This window comes from Danio aesculapii, chromosome 21 (assembly GCF_903798145.1).
Source record: "Danio aesculapii chromosome 21, fDanAes4.1, whole genome shotgun sequence".
NCBI lineage: Eukaryota > Metazoa > Chordata > Actinopteri > Cypriniformes > Danionidae > Danio > Danio aesculapii.
The window spans coordinates 46,843,365-46,853,364 of record NC_079455.1 but is presented as its reverse complement, the minus strand read 5'-3'; positions in this window follow the sequence as shown (position 1 = coordinate 46,853,364).

Sequence of the window (10,000 nt, the reverse complement as noted above, 5' to 3'; positions counted from 1 at the left end):
GTTGTAGTTTAGACACATGATGAGGACTGCTGGACTAGTCCACTGTATTAATGGTGTGTCATGAGTTTTCTTTAAATGTCTGATTTCTTCTGTATTGTACATGCAGGTTCAATGCTGAAATTTTCTCCCAAAAGACTAAGAGGTGTCCTGATCCATCACTGCTCCAGAGACACCAGCAGCTGCACAGGTACAGACACAGCATGCAGCACCGAGGACCATTCATCTCTGCAGGTACAGAGAGGGCTTATTCCTTTTGTAAATGTTGGAAATTAGGAATGCTCTGCAGAACACTGTTTATTTTGATGTAAGCTATTATTTTGTAATAATAATTTCGCATAGGGTGCCCTTTAGGCCCACAGCGGCCCTGGGCAAGGCACCATGGAGTTAGATTTGTTTGTTTATTATTCAGTCAAAAATATTCAGTTTTATAGAAAAAATAAGAACGTAGTAATTAAAAAATAAAAGATTTCAAATAAAAAAACACGTTTAATTAAACTTTTGTCAATGATAATAAAATATTTTGGATTGCAAAGAATAAGCTATTGTCCTGCTATGCAGTTACCACAATGTTCATTGCGCACACGTTCATTTTGCTCTCTGTTCTGCTGTCATTATTTGCACATGTAGAATCTTTGCTTGTGAGTTGAAAAGTTTTGAACCCATGTGTGCTGAGGTTAATTTTGTGTCTTTATTATTCAAACAAACATGAAGTTTTTGACAAATGAGGTACAATGCAATTAAAAAATAAAAGATTTCAAATAATAAAAAACATTTATTAAAATGCACACTGCAAAAAATAAACTATTGCCATTTTATGCAGTTACCACCAGATTAATTCATTGTGTACGTGCTCATTCATTCTTTGCTTGCGAGTTGAGCGGGTTCTCAGTGGGCGGGTTCTTCTGAAACACCTTATTCTATTGGTCAATCTTGATTGAGGTCACATGTTGGCCACGCCCAATACATTTCCACGCGATTGGACTGAACTCCCTTCAGTGACGAGCGAGCAACAGGTCTTCACGGTAAGTTTACAGAAACTGTGTAATAACTTGTTTTACCATCCACATTTCCTATCTGATGATGTAACGACTGCTAGTATTAAACTCCGTGCAGTCAGTGATATTGATGCACACTCTTGATTGGCTAACTTTAGCTGTTGGCCATCAGTAGTGTACAGCTGCAAAGGGCGACGCAAGGCCAGTGTATTTTGGGAAATATACATTGATGTACCATTAAAGTCAGGCGTTTTGTCAGTAGATGATGGCCCGGTGTACAGTATGTCTGCTAACAGACTGTGATTATTATCAGCAGCCCGTTGATCTTCAGTTAGTTTCCACTCAAGAGCTACTGTCTTATTGAACTGGAGCATCGTATTCATTCTCCACTGTTAGAAAATGTGGTAACTTGGTGTATGTATATTTCATTACGAACGTGACATATATATATATATATATTTAGTATATTTCGTTTCGTGTATGAACGTTAGTTCATACATTAGTTAACTTGAATTAACCATCAACTATTTAAACTATTGTTAAGCAATAATGAATCTTTGTTCATGTTAACTAAACGTATTAATGCATCAGTTAAATAATTATGGTGAACGAGTTTGTTTAGCATAAGCTTTATTAATGTTCTTACTCATGTTCTATTGTATCTCCTTACATTAACAGCTTGATGTAATTAGCCAATGTTTATGGACACATACAATAATGTATTTGTTCACTGATTAGATAACAGAATTAAATAAACAACGTTTATTCAGTAATACTAAATCTTTGTTAACCTAAACTTATACAAATAGTAATGTGTTACTTAACGCAGGTAACAAGCAAATACTGAGCGACTCTCGTTCTTCAACAGGCAGGTTATTCATGTTTGGGGACTTTTTACTAACATGATTTCTCTCTAGTAAAGCATTAGTTAAGGGAATTAGGAACATTGTTGTAAAGTGTACACTACTTCTACACGTTACATTTGTAAACTGTTTACTGCTTTCCCACTAACCCAACATTATAACTGATGTGTTACTAACGTCTTTGGGTTTATGACAAAGCAGGGATTGATGATTTTACTGGACCTGAAAATCAGTACTACAGGTCCTTTACTACGATGCAGAACAGTGAGAACATATGAAGAACGAGAACTTTGTGAAAATTATATTAGTAAAGAGTTAACGCTGGAGAGGTGCACTCTTCACAATAAGGTTTCTGATTCCCTTAAATAACGCTTATTTACTAAGTGATAACCCATGTTAGTAAAGAGTTTACAAATGTTAGTAACACATTATACAATGTTAAAGTCGTTTTGAAAACAGGGCAGTTTGCAGGTGACCTGCACTATATCATTTGTTTAGGCGTTACTGCAAATATTTATTTATATATATATATATATATATTGGTCTTTAAAGGAACTGTCATAAATCAGTTGTACAGTGACAACAATACATGGACACGAGAAATATGTGAATACAAATATTACATGAATCAGAACAATTTTTCATCTGTTTCCTCAATTTATCCTTACAGGGTGGTCACTTTGTCTTAGCAGGTGTAAAACATCTGCGCTGACTCCTCAGGCGTCCACATCTGCATTGACTCCTCAGACGTCCACATCTGCGCTGACTCCTCAGACGTCCACATCTGCGCTGACTCCTCAGACGTCCACATCTGCATTGACTCCTCAGACGTCCACATCTGCGCTGACTCCTCAGACGTCCACATCTGCGCTGACTCCTCAGACGTCCACATCTGCATTGACTCCTCAGACGTCCACATCTGCGCTGACTCCTCAGACGTCCACATCTGCGCTGACTCCTCAGACGTCCACATCTGCGCTGACTCCACAGACGTCCACATCTGCATTGACTCCTCTGGCGTCCACATCTGCGCTGACTTCTCAGACGTCCACATCTGCATTGACTCCTCAGACGTCCACATCTGCATTGACTCCTCTGGCGTCCACATCTGCGCTGACTCCTCAGACGTCCACATCTGCGCTGACTCCTCAGACGTCCACATCTGCATTGACTCCTCTGGCGTCCACATCTGCGCTGACTCCTCAGACGTCCACATCTGCGCTGACTCCTCAGACGTCCACATCTGCATTGACTCCTCAGACGTCCACATCTGCATTGACTCCTCAGGCGTCCACATCTGCGCTGACTCCTCAGACGTCCACATCTGCATTGACTCCTCAGACGTCCACATCTGCGCTGACTCCTCAGACGTCCACATCTGCGCTGACTCCTCAGACGTCCACATCTGCATTGACTCCTCAGACGTCCACATCTGCGCTGACTCCTCAGACGTCCACATCTGCGCTGACTCCTCAGACGTCCACATCTGCGCTGACTCCTCAGACGTCCACATCTGCATTGTCTCCTTAGACATCAACATCTGCGCTGACTCCTCAGACGTCCACATCTGCGCTGACTCCTCAGACGTCCACATCTGCATTGTCTCCTTAGACATCAACATCTGCGCTGACTCCTCAGACGTCCACATCTGCGCTGACTCCTCAGACGTCCACATCTGCGCTGACTTCTCAGACGTCCACATCTGCATTGACTCCTCTGGCGTCCACATCTGCGCTGACTTCTCAGACGTCCACATCTGCATTGACTCCTCTGGCGTCCACATCTGCGCTGACTTCTCAGACGTCCACATCTGCATTGACTCCTCAGGCGTCCACATCTGCGCTGACTTCTCAGACGTCCACATCTGCATTGACTCCTCAGGCGTCCACATCTGCGCTGACTTCTCAGACGTCCACATCTGCATTGACTCCACAGACGTCCACATCTGCATTGACTCCTCAGGCGTCCACATCTGCGCTGACTCCTCAGACGTCCACATCTGCATTGACTCCTCAGACGTCCACATCTGCATTGACTCCTCAGACGTCCACATCTGCGCTGACTCCTCAGACGTCCACATCTGCGCTGACTCCTCAGACGTCCACATCTGCGCTGACTCCTCAGACGTCCACATCTGCGCTGACTCCTCAGACGTCCACATCTGCGCTGACTCCTCAGACGTCCACATCTGCGCTGACTCCGCAGACGTCCACATCTGCGCTGACTTCTCAGACGTCCACATCTGCGCTGACTCCTCAGACGTCCACATCTGCGCTGACTTCTCAGACGTCCACATCTGCGCTGACTCCTCAGACGTCCACATCTGCGCTGACTCCTCAGACGTCCACATCTGCATTGACTCCACAGACGTCCACATCTGTGCTGACTCCACAGATGTCCACATCTGCGCTGACTCCACAGACGTCCACATCTGCGCTGACTCCTCAGACGTCCACATCTGCATTGACTCCACAGACGTCCACATCTGTGCTGACTCCACAGATGTCCACATCTGCGCTGACTCCTCAGACGTCCACATCTGCGCTGACTCCTCAGACGTCCACATCTGCGCTGACTCCTCAGACGTCCACATCTGCGCTGACTCCTCAGACGTCCACATCTGCGCTGACTCCTCAGACGTCCACATCTGCATTGACTCCTCAGACGTCCACATCTGCGCTGACTCCTCAGACGTCCACATCTGCGCTGACTCCTCAGACGTCCACATCTGCATTGACTCCTCAGACGTCCACATCTGCGCTGACTCCTCAGACGTCCACATCTGCGCTGACTCCTCAGACGTCCACATCTGCGCTGACTCCTCAGACGTCCACATCTGCATTGTCTCCTTAGACATCAACATCTGCGCTGACTCCTCAGACGTCCACATCTGCGCTGACTCCTCAGACGTCCACATCTGCGCTGACTCCTCAGACGTCCACATCTGCGCTGACTCCTCAGACGTCCACATCTGCGCTGACTCCGCAGACGTCCACATCTGCGCTGACTCCTCAGACGTCCACATCTGCATTGACTCCTCAGACGTCCACATCTGCATTGACTCCTCAGACGTCCACATCTGCATTGACTCCTCAGACGTCCACATCTGCGCTGACTCCTCAGGCGTCCACATCTGCGCTGACTCCTCAGACGTCCACATCTGCGCTGACTCCTCAGACGTCCACATCTGCATTGTCTCCTTAGACATCAACATCTGCACTGACTGACCACAGACATTTATTCACTGAACTCCTCAATCACCTCCTGATGTATGTTGGATTATTTTCTGGTGTTGTGTCGGATTTGGAAACACATTAGCATTTACTGTGACAGCAGCAGATTTTGACTTGTTATAAATGATTATAAATAATTCTTTATTTGAAAGTTTTGTATATGTTTATTGTTTCCCTTTCTGCAATAAAGGAATATAAACAGGTCCTTGGTAATCATTTAATAAGTCATACAGTTTTATTTGTCTGTTTATTTTGCATTAAAGAAATATAAATTGTTGTTTTTTTATTTTATTAATTCAGCTAAAACATTTCCCAGTTGTAGCATTAAACAACAAAAATACTGCAACATAAATGGGATAATACACTTTACTACAGTACAGTAAAGCACTATAGCATGTGTCTATATAAATTAGATTTTTATGTGGAAGGAATGTGTAGATACGTTTCATTTAGTAGTGCATTTGCTAATATGTACACATTTTACATAGGTGTGTTTAAGTAATAATACAATATTAGTATGGAAAAATGCCTGTCAGCTATCATTTTAATATCTATAATCTGAATCGGCACCTTTTAAAAATGAGCTTACAGTCCATCTCATGATATATATTACGTTTTCGCGTGATTGGACTGGACTCCCTGCCGTGACCAGAGCGAGCAACAGGTCCTCTTCAAGGTAAGTTAACTGAAACTGTATAATAACTTGTTTTACCATCCACATTTCCCATCTGATAATCAGAATCAGAAAGAGCTTTATTGCCAGGTATGTTCACACATACTAGGAATTTGTTTTGGTGACAGAGCTTCTACAGTGCAACAGGATTACAGAGACAGGACAAAAAACCGATCATAAATATATTTAAAACAATAGAAGTAAGTAGTGAGTGCAAATATACAGATTGACAAGTGTATGTACATGTTTATTACTATATACAACGTTATATGTGCAGCTGTTATGTGCAAATTGGCATGTAAAGTGTGTTGTTAAATAAGTGTATATGTGTATAAAAGTGTATAGCAGTAGTGATGTTGGCTCCACAATTATTATCATCAAGAGACAATGAGATGGATTGCCTGAGGGAAGAAACTGTTTCTGTGTCGGGCTGTTCTGGTGCGCAGTGCTCTGTAGCGTCCACCAGAAGGTAAAAGTTCAAAGAGGCAGTGTGCTGGGTGTGAGGGGTCCAGAGTGATTTTGGCAGCCCTTCTGCTCGCTCTGGATAAGTACAGTTCTTGGGGAGTAGGAAGGGTTGTACCAGTGATTCGCTCAGCAGTCCGAACTATTCGACGTAGTCTTTGGAGATCGTATTTAGTAGCTGAGCTAAACCAGACAGTTATTGATGTGCAGATGACTGATTCAATGATGGAGGTGTAGAACTGTTTCAGCAGCTCCTTTGGGAGGTTAAACTTCCTCAGCTGACGAAGAAAGTAGAGTCTCTGTTGAGCTTTTTTGACAATGGAGTCAATGTGAGTGTCCCACTTCAGGTCCTGAGAGATGGTGGTGCCCAGGAACCTGAATGACTCCACTGCTGCCACAATGCTGTCCATGATGCTCAGTGGGGGGAGAGCAGGGGGGTTTCTCCTGAAGTCCACTATCATCTCCACTGTTTTGAGCGTGTTGAGCTTCAGGTTGTTGTGGCTACACCAGACAGCCAACTCCTTAACCTCCAGTCTGTAAGCAGACTCGTCACCGTCCTGAATGAGGCCGATAAGTGTGGTGTCGTCTGCAAACTTCAAGAGCTTCACAGAGGAGTCTTTTGATGTGCAGTCATTCGTGTACAGGGAGAAGAGCAGTGGGGAGAGGACACACCCCTGGGGGGCGCCAGTGCTGATTGTGCGGATGCTAGATGAGAATTTTCCCAGCTTCACCAGCTGCTGCCTGTCCGTTAGGAAGCTGTTGATCCACTGACAGACAGAGGTGGGCACAGAGAGCTGAGTTAATTTGGGTAGGAGAAGTTTTGGGATGATAGTGTTAAACGCCGAGCTGAAGTCAACAAACAAGATCCTCACATAGGTCCCTGGTCTGTCTAGGTGTTGCAGAGCATAATGCAGTCCCATATTTACTGCATCATCCACAGACCTGTTTGCTCTGTAGGCAAACTGAAGAGAGTCCAGTGAGGGTTCAGTGATGTCCTTCAGGTGGGTCAGCATCAGTTTTTCAAAAGACTTCATGACCACAGATGTTAGTGCCACCGGTCTGTAGTCATTTAGTCCTGTAAGTTTGGGTTTCTTTGGGATGGGGATGATGGTAGAGCGTTTGAGGCAGGAGGGCACTTCACACAGCTCCAGTGATCTGTTGAAGATCAGGGTGAAGATGGGGGCCAGTTGGTCAGCACAGGACTTTAAACAGGCTGGTGTTATAAATCTGGGCCTGGTGCTTTTTTCCTCTTCTGTTTCCGGAAGACCTGGCGCACCTCGTCTTCGTTAAACTGTAGGGCAGGTATGAGGGAGGCGGGGGGTGGTGGAGGTGTTAATGGTGGCGTGAAGAGCAGTTCAGAGTGGGTGTGGGGGGTTTTCTCAAACCGGCAGTAAAACTCATTCAGGTCGTTTGCAAGTCGTTCATTGTCTACAGTGCTGGGGGATGGTGTCTTGTAGTTTGTGATGTTTTTCAGACTTTTCCACACGGATGCTGAGTCGCTGGAAGAGAACTGACTCCTTAGTTTCTCAGAATAGTTCCTTTTTGCGACTCTGATCTCCTTTTCCAGTGTGTATTTGGCCTGCTTATACAAGGCCCTATCCCCATTCCTGTAAGCAACCTCCTTGGCCTGACGTAGCTGTCTGAGTTTTACAGTGAACCATGGTTTGTCATTGTTGTATGTGAGTTGAGTCCTGGTAGGAATGCACATGTCTTCACAGAAACTGATATAAGATGTTACAGTCTCTGTGAGCTCATCCAGATCGTTTGCAGCAGCTTCAAAAACACTCCAGTCAGTGAGGTCGAAACAGGCTTGTAGATCCCGCTCTGTTTCGTTAGTCCATCTTTTCACAGATCTTAATTCAGGTTTGGCTGTTTTCAGTTTCTGCCTGTAGGTTGGAATGAGATGAATCAAACAATGGTCAGAGTGTCCCAAAGCTGCTCGTTGGACGGAGCGGTACGCATCCTTTATTGTGGTATAGCAGTGATCCAGAATATTGCTGTCTCTTGTGGGACATGTAACATGCTGTCTATATTTTGGCAGTTCACGGGACAGTTTTGCTTTGTTAAAGTCCCCGAGAATGATTAAATCAGAGTCCGGGTGTTGTTGCTCTATCACCGTGATCTGATCAGCTAGTTTCTGTAACGCCAGACTCGCGTGCGCGAGCGGAGGAATGTAAACACTGACGAGGATGAACGAGCAGAACTCACGCGGGGAGTAAAAAGGCTTACAGTTAATAAACAGTGCTTCGAGATCTGGACAGCACATCTTCTTTAAAACTGTTACATCTGTACACCACCTTTCATTGATGTAAAAGCACGTCCCGCCACCGCGCGATTTCCGCGTTGATTCTTCGTCGCAATCCGCTCTGAACAGCTGATAGCCCGGTAGGTGAAGCGCGTTGTCCGGTATGGTGTCGTTCAGCCAGGTTTCCGTGAAACACAGAGCAGCTGAATGCAGAAAATCCCTGTTTGTCTGACAGAGCAGAATGAGTTTGTCTATTTTGTTGGGTAGAGAGCGGAGATTTGCTAGATGGATGCTAGGCAGCGCGGTCCGAAATCCGCGCTGTCTGAGTTTCACCAGCGCGCCTGCACGCTTTCCTCGTCTGCGCACTTGAAAGCGTTTGAGTAGCACCGCGGCTCCGCCGACTACAATGTCCAACAGAACATCAGATAAACACTACTGCAGAGTACGACACGGAGGCTGCCATCGTCATCGGTGCCATCTTGGATTATGTAAGGACTGCTAGTATTAAACTCTGTCTAGTCAGTGATATTGATGAATACTCACTCGACTCACATTAGATAAAATACATGCAAGATAGCTATATATTTTTCATGTACACCATCATGTGTCATGTGTATATATATATTGTGGTAATTGCATAGCAGGACAATAGTTTATTTTTTTGCAATCCAAAATATTTTATTATCATTGACATAAGTTTTTTAATTAAACGTGTTTTTTATTTTAAATCTTTTATTTTTTAATTACTACGTTCTTATTTTTTCTTTAAAACTGAATAATTTTGATTAAATAATAAAGAAACAAATCTAACTCCCTAAGGCGCCACATTCACAAGCCCGCGAAAAAACACGCAACAGAAGCAAAGTCGTTGATAGGACTACATTTCCCAGAGTTCATAGCGCGGAGAACACGGAAGTGCCGTCGATCGGTTCACAGTGAAAGTGCAGCTGTGGAAAATGCGGTAAAACATCGACAAAACACTTGCATTCACACGAATAATTCAGTTTTATGGTATTCGCTTTAACACTTAAACCGACAGCAAGTCTAAACATCTTTCTTCTGCATGTAAATCCGTGTCGTGTGTCGTGTTTACGGTCGGCTCGTCGCGTTTCTGCAGTTCAAACTAATGATCACTGTAAAGCTAATTCTGCTGAAGGGAAAGGGTATTTAAAGCCTGACAGTCCAAACCTTCAGCACCTGACATCTCTTACAATCACAACAACTTAAAATGGCGTGTTCGCTGATCAGATATGTGATGTTGTGTGTGTGTGTGTGTGTGTGTGTGTGTGTGTGTGTGCGCGCGTGTGTGTGTATGTGTGTGTCATTGATGCTGCATCAGTTTCAGACCCAAACTATCATAAAGGGTCAGTTTACTGTGCATGAAGTCTGTTAATGTGCTGATAATCACCGGAGTCCGTGTTCAGAGTCTGTTTAACACTAAAGAATAACTGCACTGTGAGTCCTTAACAAAGATGCTCTGTGTGTGTGAGTTTGTAAATTCTCTCTCTCTCTGTCTCTCTCTCTCTCTC